The sequence below is a fragment of the Dipodomys merriami genome, unplaced genomic scaffold, assembly GCF_024711535.1.
Source record: "Dipodomys merriami isolate MVZ:Mamm:240054 unplaced genomic scaffold, mDipMer1.0.p SCAF_3, whole genome shotgun sequence".
Taxonomy (NCBI): domain Eukaryota; kingdom Metazoa; phylum Chordata; class Mammalia; order Rodentia; family Heteromyidae; genus Dipodomys; species Dipodomys merriami.
In genome coordinates, this window is record NW_027204492.1 from 66965782 (window position 1) to 66980842 (window position 15061).

Consider the following 15061-nt stretch of genomic DNA (forward strand, 5'->3'; position numbering starts at 1 on the left):
ACGATAAGAAAGGGCATGACCAAAGGCGGGGAGAAAAATAAGAAAAGAGATGTTGGGACTGTCACTGTGGATCCTCCAGGTGCCCATCCAGGGACTGGGAAAAGATCTCAGACCAAGTTTCCAGGCCTTTCAAATTATAGTGAATCCTGGATCTATCCTCAGTTTACTTTTTCCTTGCTGTCGCTCCATGGAGGGCCTAAATAGTGCGATTTTGCGGACTTTTCTAGGTCGCACACTAGCTGGTCTGAGCTAGGACAGCATAGCCAGCGGTGGTGGCGGTCGCCCGCAGGGGTGGGGCGCATGCGCGCGGTTGCTAGGTAACGGCAGTCGGGGCGCCGCGGCTGTAACCGTGCCGGGGCTGTATGTGTAGGCAGCGGCGCCAGAGGAGGAGGAGCAGGAGGATGCAGCTGCGATTGCTGCCCCAAGAGGGAGCCGCCGCTGCTCTGTGGCCGCGGGGGCCGAGGGACTGGAATCAGGCCTGGGGGTCACGTCTCTGAGGGGATTGGGATCGGCAGTCCCGCCAGAGGCTCGGGCCTAGTACCTTGGTAGGGTCCCGGCCGCTGGACGAGGGCCTGCCCCCCATTGCCTCTTTTCGTCCCTCCACGTCGATGGTGGTCAAGTTGGCGAAGCCAGGGAGCGCAGGGTACCAGGCTGCCTCCCATACACCCAGCTCCTCTCTGGACCCGACTCTCGGACACCTGCGCCGCCACCTCCTCTCGCCCGCCGAGTCCACTCTCGGCGGCGAGGGGGGGAGGGGCTCACCCCCCCGCAGGGGCTGCGTGCAGCCGGGCGACGACGGGGACCTTAGGAGAGTAGGGGTGAGTAGTGCATTGCACTTGCCCGGTGCTGGAGCGCCTTTCTGGCCTCGGGGCCCCTGGAGGTGAGTGGAGCTCTGCTTTCTCCAGCAGACACTTCTGACGCCCGCCCCTCCTTCATCTGCTCCCTAATTCCTTCGAGGTAGTTTTCCTTCTAAAGACACCACTTTCTGATCTCCATCTCAGCGTCCAGAAACATGGGGTCAATGCTTAAGGCCTGGCTTTGCTTTTTAGGTGCCTTAGATGCTGTGTTGATAATTCTACCTGCAGTCACGCACTTTAGTCTCAGAATCAGGGACAGACTCTCCCAGTGCCATGCTCCCCCCCCCTTCCCTCTGACTCTAACTGAGGTTCTAGCTCTTGATCGCTGGAGCCTCTGTCTGACCTCAAGCTTCTCCTGAGCACATTCTGCAGCCTACGTTCCCTTCTTGCATCAATGCTTGTACAGATAGTTAGAAAGCCCCCCTACTTGTCAGCCTATTTGGGTGCCAAGAGCTTTTGAAATCCTTATGCCTGGCTTCTGCCTTCTGCCTTCTGCCTTGTGAAAGTAGGAAGACAGTACATACATTAAATAACAATAATAAGACAAACTAACAACACACACTACTTCACTTCCAAAGTGCTATCAAACTTGAGAAGTAGGCAAAATAGATGATTGAGAACAGTAGAAATGGGTTTTACAAACTCCTCTTCATCCAGGATTACATACTTCTTTTTATAAATATGTCGATAAAATCTAAAATGTTCCTGCCAGGAACATGCATGTAATCCTAGCTACTCAGGAGGCTGAGATTCGAGGATCTCCATTTAGAGCCAATCCGGGAAGGAAAGCCTGTGACACTCTGGTCTCCCATTCACCAGCAAAAAGCCAGAGATGGAGTTTTAGCTCAAGTAGCACAGCATTAGCCTTAAATACAGAAGCTAAGAGACAGCACCTGGGTCTTGAATTCAAGCCCTAGAACAAGAACAAAATCTAAAATGTTCCCAATAAAACTAAGGGTGGGTTGTGATCTATTTGTTTTGCCTAAAGCAGTCTGCAGTTGAAAATAGTTGCATCCCAAAAAACATTGGCATGAAGCACTTGGATATTTTGGACGATGTAATTGGGGGAAGATTTAAAGATGTAAGGTGCTTTTTGAAAATTAATAATATCACCATTGAAAGTGAAGTTGTTTGTTTAAAAACAAATGGCTGGAAAACTTACAGTTCCCAGTTGCTCCCTTTCAAAAGTGGACTGAATTTAAATTAGTAGATTTGATTTAAAGTACTTCTGGGAGCAGACAATAAAATAATGGATTCCTTCTTTTATCTGGCTTTCCTCCCTCTCTACTGTTTTTAAGCCATTTCAGGTTTCTTTTATTCCAAAAGAAGTGGTAAAAATTAAAAAAAAAAAGCACAGTAATGGAAAAGCTAAATTTAGTTCTTGGTAAATCCTTTTAAGCTAAAGATTTTACAAAAGGATATACATGCGATTTGTGATTAGATAACTTTATCTAGTGAATCAGTTAAAACTGCCCACTCCCTATAGGCTTTTGGTAAAATGCTTTGTCTTGGCAGCTGGCTTGCCTGAGGTTCTCTTGGGTACAGTTTAAAGCACCATATAATTCTGGTACCACAGCAAAATAATCTTGAAGTAAAGTGTGTATTGTTTGTTTTGGAATTGGCATGGTTTTAGCTGCTAGTTTCCAGAGTTAGAGATCTTAGTGTTTTGGAAAAGCTTCTGATGAAGGCAAGTCTGAATTATTTGAAATAATAATCTATTTTGTGAGTACTTGGTGTTCATCTTCATGTACTTTCAGAAATGGGCAGGGATTTGGATCCAAAAAGTTTTGTTGGAATGAATATGGCCAGGTAGAAATCACATACGTGGGAACATTTACTAAATGTGTCTTGACTACATAATAAGGTAATATTGGTAGGTCATTTTGCAAGTGCTGTTAAAGCACTCCACCACTAAACTCTGGAATGAATTTTTTTTCTAAAGTGACATTTAACATGCTTTCATTTTGTAGGTTCTTCTGAATGTCCATTACTATCCTGGGAATTTTGGAGAATAGAACAGCAGTAGGTCCCAGGAGTTAAATTGCTTTCCACTAGAGAGAGAAAATACATATATGAAACATCATGGTCAACAATTGGAAAATAGAGTAGTATAGAAAAATGACTAAAAGAATTGCTGATGAAAGAAGATCACAAGATGCTGGGGATTGTCTGAGAATTCTGTACAGAAAAAGTCAGACTTGATTTTGAAAGTATAGGCTTTGCTGAAAGGGGGAGGAATTATAGCACAAACTAGAGCTCTTGATTTTCTACTCTGTGCAGAACAATCAATTGAATAAAACTAAGGTGGAAGGAACTGTCATAGCAATTTCTTTGTAGTGAGCATTTTTTGTGATAGACTGCATACTAATTTAATAAATTAAATATAAATAGTTTTACAAATGTACATGCAATAGAAATCATTCTATTTCCTGGGCATGGGATAATGTTTTTGATGTAGATATAGATAATTAAGTTTACATATTTCTCTAACTGAACACTATTAACAGTCTACTAACAGCTATACCTAAGTCTTTTATATACAAAACTGGTGAGAAAAGAAAAATTAGTTAAGATTATTAATGTACTACAAAGTCTATTTCCTGATAAATGTTATGAACAACATGAATTTTGTTCCTCTAACGTATATAATCCTTTTGTTTATAGTACTAACATTTAAGGCTATTAATTCTATCATTTTTTGGAAACATAGGAAAGGGTATGCCAGTGCCTTGCAAATTGATACCTGACAATGTTCTAATAATGTCAATGATGTATGTGTTAATAATTGGCAACTAATGCCAGTGTTTAAATTACAAAACATGCTTATGGAAACAGTGCATTTCTAACAAGTTTCTGCTATGTTGAGAATTGGTTACATGACTAACGGTCTCTTGGGTTTAAGTCAACCATTTTAAGTTGGTGTTCACATAGACAAATAACATGAAAGCGTACTGCAATTAGAGATGATGCGTGACTTATTATCATTTCTTGTATTGTTTTTGACTTCACAATGGTACAAGTACAATATACATTTAGAACAAACTGTAGAAGTATCAGTTAAAACTTTACTTTTAATTTTAAAATTTGATCATTTCCTAGACTAATGATATATGGTTCTATATTTTTTTAGCAATACTGGGCAGATGCAGCAAGCCATGGTTCCCAGTCAGCCATGTGGTTATGAGAGAAAGAACCAATACCTACAGCATACTGTGTTGCTAAGCTATCATGTTTTATAGCTTAGATGTAGTAAATGTGGTTTTTTTTACATAGTATATTTTCAACTTACGATGGGTTTATTGGGACATAACTCCATCATAAATTGAGGATCAGTTGTATTACATGAAAAGAGAGGCATGTCTTCCAATGAGTTACAAAGCAATTGCATGTTAAAGAAAAAAATATACATAAGCTTGAAATTTTTGAGACTTATGTACACCATCTTGTAACCTTCATTTGGTGTCTGTATTTGTATGTGCTAGTATGAGTACTTGAATTCAGGGCCAGGGAACTTTCCCTTAGCTTTTTCTGCTCAAGGCTGGTACCCTATCATTTGATCCATACCTCCTATTCTGTTTTTGTGGTGGTTAATTGGAAATAAGAGTCTCAAGGACTTTCTGCCTGGGCTGGCTTCAGACTATGATCTCAGTATTCTGAGTAACTAAGATTTTAAGTGTGAGCTACTGGTACCCAGCCTTTTGTTATCTTTTGCTACCAATGATTGTATTCTTTCATTAAAGTTTTTACTGGTACACTTTAATTTACAGTAGCTAAATGTTTTGGGCTAAACAAATGTAATTGTTATTTTATGATACTCTATTAAGGTAATGTTAGTTAAACACATTTTTATAGAATAGAATGGTTCTTTTAAAGTGAGTTACTAAACGTATGATGATTATTGGCAATTAACCAGTTAACAAGTTGCAAACTATATTTCGAGGTTATTGGTAGTAAATTTCCTTTGTTAAACAAGTGTTGCAAATTTCTATTATTAGCAAGTTATGTTAGTATCAGAGGAAAGATCTTTGGAAAGAGAACTGGTTAAAAAAAAACAAATGATTGGGACACTGCTGAAAAAATAAAAATTAAAGTTCTAAGTAAGGTAGTTATGTATCAGTAGATTTGCTAAACCTCAGTGATGCTGGCATATGAAGTAATATAAGTTGTCACTTCTCACATATAATAGGGTCATTCTCCATCTGTTAACCTAAATTACTAAGTCCTGAGACAGAGAAATACATTATACTGAGAACTAATGTTGCTTCCATAAGTTATACTTTTCCTTAACTATGTCTATTTAAAACTGTTACTGTATTGTAAAGAATAATTTTTTTGGAGTACTGAGGCTCAGGACTTTGTGCTTGCTAAGCAGGTGCTCTACCACTTGAACCACTTCCTAAAGTATGGTCTTTATTATGTCAGTGGACCAGTAAATTTTCCACCTGAGATTATCTCTAAATTTTTTGATGGAAGTTTACTGAAAACATGGCTATTACTCAATAATTCCTTTTTGGCGCAAGTGGTTTTGGAACATAACCATTTGCACTAAATAAGAATCTCTAGTAAATCCAAAGTAAGAAGAAAGGTGGAGATTGCAATTCCTTATTCAAGTATTTTACCTACAAAAATGTCAAAATCCTTCATGTCTCAGTGGTAAACTAATGTTCATGGGAACTGTCTCATACACAGTTAACTCTTTGAACCACTGTCATCCAAAATACACCAAATCATACTTATTTTCTTACTCATGAGTTTATTACTGGGATTAATTTTGTTACTGTTATTATTCTATAATTGATTTTTATAACAATTTTTAATAATTCTTTTTTATTTTTTTCAAATTAACCACTTGCAGAAACACATTTGGTTACTTTTGATATTCACATAAAGAAACATGTATTTTATATCCTAAAATTGTTCATTAAAAATTTTTATTTCATTGTCAAGATGTTGTATGGAAGGGTTGAGTTTTATAACAAATTTTAAATTTAATAAATATTACCTGAAACCTGAAATTGAATTTTCATATGATTAATGAGGAAAATGGGCATTTTGTAATGATTTTAGTATCTCCGTAACATTTCACAGCCCTGATATATAGATTTCCTTATTAAACTTACTTTTGGTAACAGTTTTCTTAACTACTAGGGATATTGGTTTGTTTAAACCTGCACTGCTGAGCTATCCCTGTGACCTGCTAATCAATGTGGGAGTCTTGGCCAATGTTTTGCTTGGACTGAGATCAAAATGTGACCTTCCTGATCTTCACCTTCTGAGTAGCTAGGATTATATATTTGAATCACCATGACTGGTTTGTGTGTGTGTGTGTGTGTGTGTGTGTGTGTGTGTGTGTGTTATACAGATGAGATTTTCTAATAGTCTAAAAAGCTCCGAAAAGCCACTACCATATCTGATAAATTGCATTTGAAATTGGGTGATTTGACTGAGAGTAGCAGCAAAGAGAATAATTTTACACATTCTTTTAAAATACTGTGTCATACTAAGGAAATTTGTGAATAACTATATTTTTATTTCAGAATTTATTTTCTTGGCTGAGTTTAATGACATGCCTATAATCCCACCTACACTGGAGGCAGAGATAGGAGGATAAATTGTGGTTGAGGCTGTTGACTGCTAAAAAAATGCACAAGAAAAAAATCTGAAAAATAAATTAAGGCAAAAAGGACTGAATAAGTGTCTCAGACACTTGCTTGCACTTACATTGCAAGCACAAAATGCTGAGTTCAAACCCGAGTTCCACCAAAAATATTTTCTTTATTATAGGAAGTAAAAAAAGTCTGCTGTTAGGTACTTGTGGAATAAAAATAGGACTTCTTTCATGAATATTGATTCAGAATTTTTCATTACATTTTTATCATCTAAACTTTAATTATAGTAGGGTCTTTTTCAGCTTCGAATAAAAATGACTATCTTCTCTATTTTCCCATTCTGTCTTATTCTCATTACTTTGTATTTATACAGCATCTTTCAACAGAGAAATTTAGAGAACTCTTTTAACATTCTGTGACATTTCATACCATTAGCCTGAAACTACATTTATGTTCTTTCTTTAAAAAATATGTTATTTATTGTAAAAATATAGTACAGAGGGGTTACAGTTATATGAGTAAGGTAATGAGTACATTTCCTATCAAGCATTGTTACCCCCTCCTTTGTTTTTCCCACTGAAAAATAGTTGATTACATGAGTTGTGAGATAAATAACGTTGATTTTATAGGTCAATTATGAGCCAGTCTCATTCCTTTTAATTTTCTCCTTTTCCCTTTTCAGGTCTGGGATTGTATAATATATGGATTATTTTGGTCCTGGTCTTGGGGCTTGAACTCAGGGTCTGGGCATTATCCCTGAGCATTTTTGCTCAAAGCTAGTACTCAACCACTTGAGCCACAGCTCCACTTTGATCTTTCAGTGGTTAATTGGAGATAAGGGTCTCATGGGCTTTCCTGACTGGGCTGGCTTTCAACCACGATCACCTCAACCTCCTGAGGAACTACTGAGGAACCTCCTGAGCCACCAGTGCCCTGCGTGGGATCCAAATTACTACTACTACTACTACTACTACTACTACTACTATAACTACTACTACTACCACCACAGTTCTGGGGCTTGAACTCAGACCCTGGCCACTGTCCCTGAGCTTCTTTTGCTCAAGGCTAGCATTCTACCACTTGAGCCACAGTGGCACATCTAGCTTTTTCTGTTTATGTGGTACTGAGGAATTGAACCCAGGGCTTCCTGCATGCTAGGCAAGCACTCTACCACTAAGCCACATTATCAGTCCAGGATCCAAATTACAATACAATATTTCACTGATTTGTGCCCCACAAATCAAGAATTTGATTAATAGCCTGAGTATGTGTAGCAGTTATGCTGAAAATGTGTTCTGTAGAGTGACATCTTTCTATGATAGTGATAGATTCTGTTTTATAGGAAAAGCAGCCAGAGGTTAGGTTCTCTACTGAATAACAGTATTGATACTGAGTTCAAGTTAAATATTAAGAGGTATACAGGTAGAAAAATCAAGATTTTTATGTATTTAAAATTATCTTTTCTCTATTACTAACTAGAATGTTAACTGTATTGGACTGTGAAAGGGATTGAATATCAGTTAATATAAATTAAATATACTTTTCAGACCAAAAAATTTCAAATTTTAGAGATTTTTTTTTATTTTGGGATATTTGCATAGATCTACAGGTTGGCCATTTTTAATAAAAAAATTAAAATCCGATATGCTAAAATATCCAAAATTATTTGAGTACTGATATGAAGCTCAAAATTTGGATTTTTGGAGAATTTTGGATTTTTATATTATCTACAGATATAATATAAGGAAAATTGAGGCAATACTTATGCAAACTGCTTTCAGATATCTTAAAAACTTGGACATAAATTCAGTGCACTTAAAATTCTTACTGACTCATTAGACAGAGAAAGTAACATGTGCATTGAAAGTTGTACTTAGTAGTCTTATGTTGCTGGAGTTGCCAAAGGTCTAAAAGTAATAAACTTCAGGACTTTTTTCTCTGGTTGTGAATTAATAATCAAATAATGAATGCATACCTATTGATCCTGACTTGGTCTATTTATGTTGTGATGCAGTAAGCTATAAACTCAGTTTTTCTGTGTTCTGGGATGAGATTTTTTTTCAGATAAGAAAGAAACTTCTGCTCTAGTTAGAACAAAGCACAACTATATCTAATAATAGGGTTGCTGTAGACTTGTTATTTACTATTGGTGCTCTTGAGAGGATACAATTCTAGTTCTTTGTTTCTTGCCTTCTGCAGTATTACATTTTGTCTCTACTATGGAACTCCTTGCTCTTTATTTACCCATCTTAGACTGATTAGAGTGAAAATGTAACTCTTTGGAATACCCTAACTAATTAGAATTCTTTCTATTTCTCATCTCTATGACATGTCTGATAGCGCTTTGCTGTGTGTGTATTTATGGATAAGAGAAAGAGGGATTGAATATCTTTTCTCAAAATTTAAACATCGAATGTGGAGTGGGAATTAGTGAAATATGTTGAATTCTTAGTAGTCTCTACTAGAAGAGGGAAGTAGAAGGTTAGAAAATAATTTTAAATCATTTGGCTTTGAAAGACAATTTTATATTGACATCTGAATGTGGATGTTTATAATCTAGGTAGTTCCATAGACTCAGTTCACTGAAGAATTAAGATGAATGTAAGTATATAATTAAGCAGTGGCAGGGATACTTTGCATAGGATGTCCAGAACCTTAAGTTGTCCATAATTTGTTTGTTGATCACTGACCCAATTGTGTGTGTTTGATTAAAAGAGTTTTGGTAAGCCAGGTGTGATAGTGCATGCCTGTAGTCCTAGTGGTTCAGACTGAGATAGGAAGATTGCTTGAGTCTGAGAGTTTTAGACCAGCCTGAACAAATTTGTGACACCCCATCTTTAAAAAAATCTTTTTGTACTATACAATAAAGGTGTACTTCAAATTAGCTTAAAGCAAAAATAAGTAGGTAAATAAATAAATGAAAGAAGTTACAGATTTATGTTAAGAATATGAGAATTTCTCACGGAAGCCGAGAGCAAGAAGTTTAGCTTAGGCACTTGGATAGTTCTCAACATCCAACTATTGTTTCTTTCTATTCTCCTTTCTAGTCCCTGGCTGTTATCTATTGTTATTACTGTCAGCCTGTCTGCTTCTTCTTATTTTCTAGCACATAGCCAAGTATGGCTTATCCAAGAGCTCTTATGTTCACATATTCTAAATTCAGGCAATCAGAGCAGACTCATTAGCATCTCTGAATTTCAATTCCCAATTCTAACTGACCCAGTTTGGACTGTATGTCTAGCCAAGATCTGTCTGATTATGTGGAAGGGCAAGATATGATTTTTTTCAAAATAAAAAATTTAGAAGATAAGTAATTTCTAAGTTATTGATCTGAAGAGTAGATAAATAAATGGACAATATAATGAAAATATGTCAGTCTTAAATAGTCATGTAAATATGATATATTGACTACTAGGAAACCTACAAAATAAGCCAAATTAACATTTCCCCCTTTAATCCATGCATTCCTTCAATACTTATTTATTGTATGTCTGCTATTTATACAGCACTGTTTTACACACCAATGATATAATGATGAACAAATCAAAGTTCCTGTGCCCATGGAGTTAACATTCTAGAGAATGAAATGGGCAATGAATAGAAAAATGATACATAATAATCAGTGATAATGGCTGTGAGCCTAAATAAACCAGGATAAAGGGATAAGTGGTGTGGCAGTATTTTACATATAGCATTCTAGAATAGTGTCTCTATGAGGTAATATCAGACATAACCTGAAGGAATTAAGGGGAAAAAACCAAATAAATATGTAGAAGAGCATTTCATGCACAGAGAATAAAATGTGCAAAAGCCCTAAGTTAGGAACCTTGTTGGCATGTTCCAGGAGCAATAAAGATGCCATTGTCTGTAGAACATAGAAAGTGAGGGAGACAGTGATAGAAAATAAGATAAAAGATGTATTCAGAGATCAAATTAAATATCCCTTTGAAGGACAAAATAGGAGTTCTGGATTTTACTTTGTGTGATGGTAAAGCATTGAGAGATTGAGAGAAGTGTGATTTGATTTATAAATGGAATATTTTGACCCATATGTAGAGAGGGACAAATAATAGGGAGGTAAGGGAAATTTACAGTGATCCAGGTGAGAGAAAAGTGTTTGAACAAGAGTGTTAGTATTGTGGAAAATGAAGTAGTCAAGATTCTGAAACACACACACACACACACACACACACACACACACACACACACACACACACACACACACACACACACACACAGGGTCTAGTGGTTCACACCTATAATCCTAGCTCCTCAGGAGACTTAGATCTAAGGATTGAGATTTGGAGCCAGATGGGGCAGACAAATCCTTGAGATTTGTTAATCTCCAATTAACCAGCAATAAACTAGAAGTGGAGGCATATCTCAAGTGCTAGAGTGCTATCCATGAGTAAAAAACCTGAACAACAGTGCAAGGTCCTGAATTTAAGCCCTAGTCCTGGCCCCAAATAAAGTAAATATGTGTACTGTATTTGCTGGGTTTGAAATAAAGATTTATAGGATGTTGTAATAAATTTAAACAAAGATTCTATTCACACTTCACCTGGCCTCTTCTAATGTTATTTTGCATTAATGACAGTGTAATATAAAAAACAAGGACACTGGCATTGACCTTAGATTCCCCATTTAAGCATTAGTGTGTGTGTCTATTCATTTGTTGCATGTGTAGTTTCATGTAATCAATATTACATTAAGCTATTTTACTGTGCCATTACCACAGTGTTGGTTCCCTTTTGCTGTTGCTTCCTAAAGCTACATTTGCCTCCTTTACTTCCATCCCAAACCTCTGGCCTCTCATCTGTTCTATATGTCTGTAGTTGTGTTATTTTGTGAGTATCATGTAATGTTCTTCTATTTCTCCAGTACTTTTCTTTTTTCTGAACTTTACCTAATATTAGAATACCTATTAGTGCTTCAAAAAAGTTCGTGTTCACCGTTGGTACAATTAATATACACTAAAAAAAAGAATGATAAGAACGCAAAACAAACTCCATTGTGGCAGATTGGGGAAAGTGCAAGCAAGAGGGATGGGAGGAGGGATAATGATGAGGATATAAGAAGATCAATATGGTCAAAGTAGTTTAATTGAAGATATGGAAATAGAACAATGAAACCTGTTGACATTGTTTTGAGAAGGGGTTGTGAGGTAAATGAGAGTGATAGAGGGAGTGAATTTGATTGGGATACATAGTATGCATGTTTAGGAACTATGTCCCAGTTAAGTCAAACTAATGTAAAACTAATGTATGATAATTTAAAAATTAAAGAGTGAAAATAAATGTTCATGTTTCACTCACATATGGTTGTTCATACCTGTAATCTCAGCACTTGGGAGGCAGATGCAAGAGGATCAAGAGTTTATTCCCAGCCAGGGATACATGCATGACCTTGTCTCAAAAAAGATTGTGTATTTATTGTGTATTCAATGTATTTATATAATGTTCGAAGTTAGTGCTTGTAGACAGCATATAGCTTGGCCATATTTTTTTGGTGGGGAGGAGTATTGCTAGATCACATGGTAATTCTATTTTTAATTTCATGAGGATTCTCCATGCTGTTTTCCATAGTGTCTTTACCATTTTAGATTTCACACTAGAGCACACAAGGTTGTAATTTCTAATAACTGTTTTTAAGGTTATTTCATAAAGAATATAAATACCATAACTTTAAGAGGTCTATATAAATAGGTGATTAGAATGTTATAATTCCTGTAGCTATAGTGGTGTAAATTTACATCTTTTCTAAGTTACTTATCCCTCTCCAGCAAAAGCAGATATAAATCTACTCATGTAGCAAAAACCATAAATAGAAAATGCCGTTAATAACTCTAATGTACAACAACACTTCTTATTTTCTGGATTTTGGTTTATATGTTTTTTCCTGCTGTTCCTGGTGCTTTAATGTAGAGCCAACGTGCTGTGCCTGAGGTTTTTTCTTTTTCTTTTTTCGGCTTAACCCTAGTATTCTACCACTGGAGCCATAGCTCCATTTCTGGCTTTTTGGTGGTTAATTGGAGATAAGAGTCTCATGGACTTACTTGCTTGGGCTGGCTGAAATCTGTGATCCTCAGATCTTAGCCTCTTGAGTAGCTAGGATTACAGACATGAGCCACTGAGATACCTAGATTTGTTTTAAAAAAAATAATGAACATCTTAAAAGGTATGGGGGTGATAACTGATGGTGGTTTTGAGTTGAATTTCTCTGCTTATTGGTAATGTTGATACCTTTACATATACTTTTTGGCCATTTATATGTCTTTGGAGATTTATCTGTTCAAGTCATTTGCACGTATTATAATTTCTATTGAGTTGTTTAAGTTCTTTATTATTTTTATATTGACCTCTACATTTTAAACCTGTATGTACAGATTTAAAAGTATTTTTCTATTTTGTAGATTGCCCCTTAACACCATTGGCAGGTTTCTTTGCTATGCAGTTGTTTTTTAGTTGATTTGGTTTCACTTGCTGATTTTTCCATTTGTTTTCTGTGCTCTTCATGTCATATAAAAATTATTGTTGAAGCCAGTGTTGTGAAGTTTCCCTCTACATTTTGTTTATAAAAGTTTTACCATTTCAAGCCTTACATTTAGGTCTTTAATGAACATGTTGATTTTTATCTATGGTATAAGCCTGGGATCCAATTTCATTCTTTTGCTTGGATATCCAGTTTTTCTAGCACCATCTGTTGGAGAGACCATCATTATAATGTAGTCTTGGCATACTTGTCAAAGATCATTTGACTGCATATGTGTGCATTTATTTCTTGGCTCACTATTCTTTTTCAAGTTGGTCTGTATGTCTGCCCTTATGCTGGTTCCAAAGTGTTTTGTTTCTATAATTTTTAATATTTTGAAATCAGTGACGTGAGCTTTGTACCTTCTCAATATTGTTTTGGCAATTATGTGTTCTTTTCTTTTCTTTTTTACAAAATGCCATTGAGATTTTTATGGGAACTGTATTGAACTTTCAGATTGCATAGAAAAGGGGGGGAGTTGGGAGGGTGTAGCTGAGGAGGTGGGAGGGAAGTGATGGTAGGGGAAAAACAAAAGAGGAGGCAATAATGCTGGATAAGAAATGTACTCATTACCTTGCTCATGTAACTGTAACCCCTCTGTACAGTATTTTCACAATAAAAAACTTAATTAAAAAAAGAAAAAAGAAAAGTATGGACATTTTGACATAAAGTATTCCAATCTGTAATACAGGGTCTTTCAGTCTACTAATTTCTTTCATCTGCATTGTGTAGCTTAAGTTTACAATTCTTTCACAACCTTAAAGTTTGTAAGTATTTTTATTTCATTTTGGCACTGTTTGGATAGTTCATTGTTAGTATATGAAAACACAATTCTATTTCTGTGTTCTGATTTTCATCTGACATCTTGACTGAGTTCACTTATTATAACAGGATTGGGGGGGAATTTTACGATTTTTTTCGTTATAAAATAATTTCATTTGTAAACAGAGGTGATTTTTACAATTTCCTTTTAAATTTAGATGGTTTTATTTTTGTTTCTTGTTTAATTGCTCTTGGATAGAATTTTTAATGGTGGTGTGAGTAGAAATGGTAATAGTGAACATCCTTACTTTTACCTGATTTTTTTGGTACTATTCCTGGGGCTTGACAACTCCCATTTAGTTATGATGTATAATCTTTTTAATGTGCTGGGAAATTTGGTTTGCTAGTATTTTGTTTAGGAGTCTTGCATCTGTGTTTCTCAGGGATATTAGCCTGTTGAGTTCTTTTCTTGTGTGCTATATTGTTCTTAATGTATTTTGAAATGTGTCCCCCCTCTTCAATTTTCTGAAAAAGTTGCATAAGGATAGACCTCTCCCTTGTCTTTGTCTTTCTTTTTCTTTTAGGTGTTGCCTTGGTATATTGGTATATGTACCTCTTGTGGTAGTTATGAGGATTGAATGATAGCCTATATTCACAGTTTTCAAACATTCTTGGTTTTCAGTGGGGAGAAGAAGGAAAGAAATGGGCTTTAGGCTTAGGGATAATTCTCTGTCCTCCTTTTCTCCTTCCATGAAATCTACTTACTCCAACTACATTGTTGTACACTATTTGTCTCCTGTATATGACTGTTTGCATAGAACATTCCATAGTAGAAAAATAGTTTGAAAGTTACAAGCCAATGTGCAAGTATTTAATGAATTGAGAATCACAAATAGTGTATTAAAATTAATTGATTTATACATTCATTATCTATGGATTATGTTTGGAACTGTTCTACATAGTGAAGATAAGCAATGAGTGAAGTAATGGGGAAGACTGAGTAATAATGTAAATTAATAAAGATAAAATGTTTCAAGCGTTATAAAGAAACATGAAGTAAGATCAAAGGATTGGTTGGTTGAGGTTGTTATTTTAACAGGGTTGTTAAGAAAATCTTTGCTGATAAAATGATGTTCAAATAGACTATATAAAGTTAAAAGTAGATGAATTATGCAGATATCTGGTGGGCGTGTGTCCCCGCAAGGCCAGTGAATAGTATACAAGGCCAAGGGAAGAGAGAAGGAGCCAAAGGCAAGATCACACAGACCAGAGAGAATGACACATCTAATTATGAGTAAGCCT

The 15061-nt window shown here is 36.0% G+C and overlaps 1 protein-coding gene across 7 annotated transcripts in view; it reads left to right on the forward strand.

Moving 5' to 3' along the window:
- The first annotated feature begins 388 nt into the window (after positions 1-388).
- Positions 389-15061, forward strand: part of Zc3h12b (zinc finger CCCH-type containing 12B) — a 290287-nt gene continuing 275614 nt past the window's right edge. For 4 of the 7 annotated variants that reach the window (XM_070040215.1, XM_070040209.1, XM_070040211.1 and 1 more), the window contains exon 1: positions 846-880. The gene's annotated coding sequence lies outside the window, so the exon portion shown is untranslated. Of the gene's footprint in view, positions 881-15061 lie in introns of all 7 variants that reach the window. The other 3 variants (XM_070040210.1, XM_070040212.1, XM_070040213.1) reach the window with 2 other exon arrangements.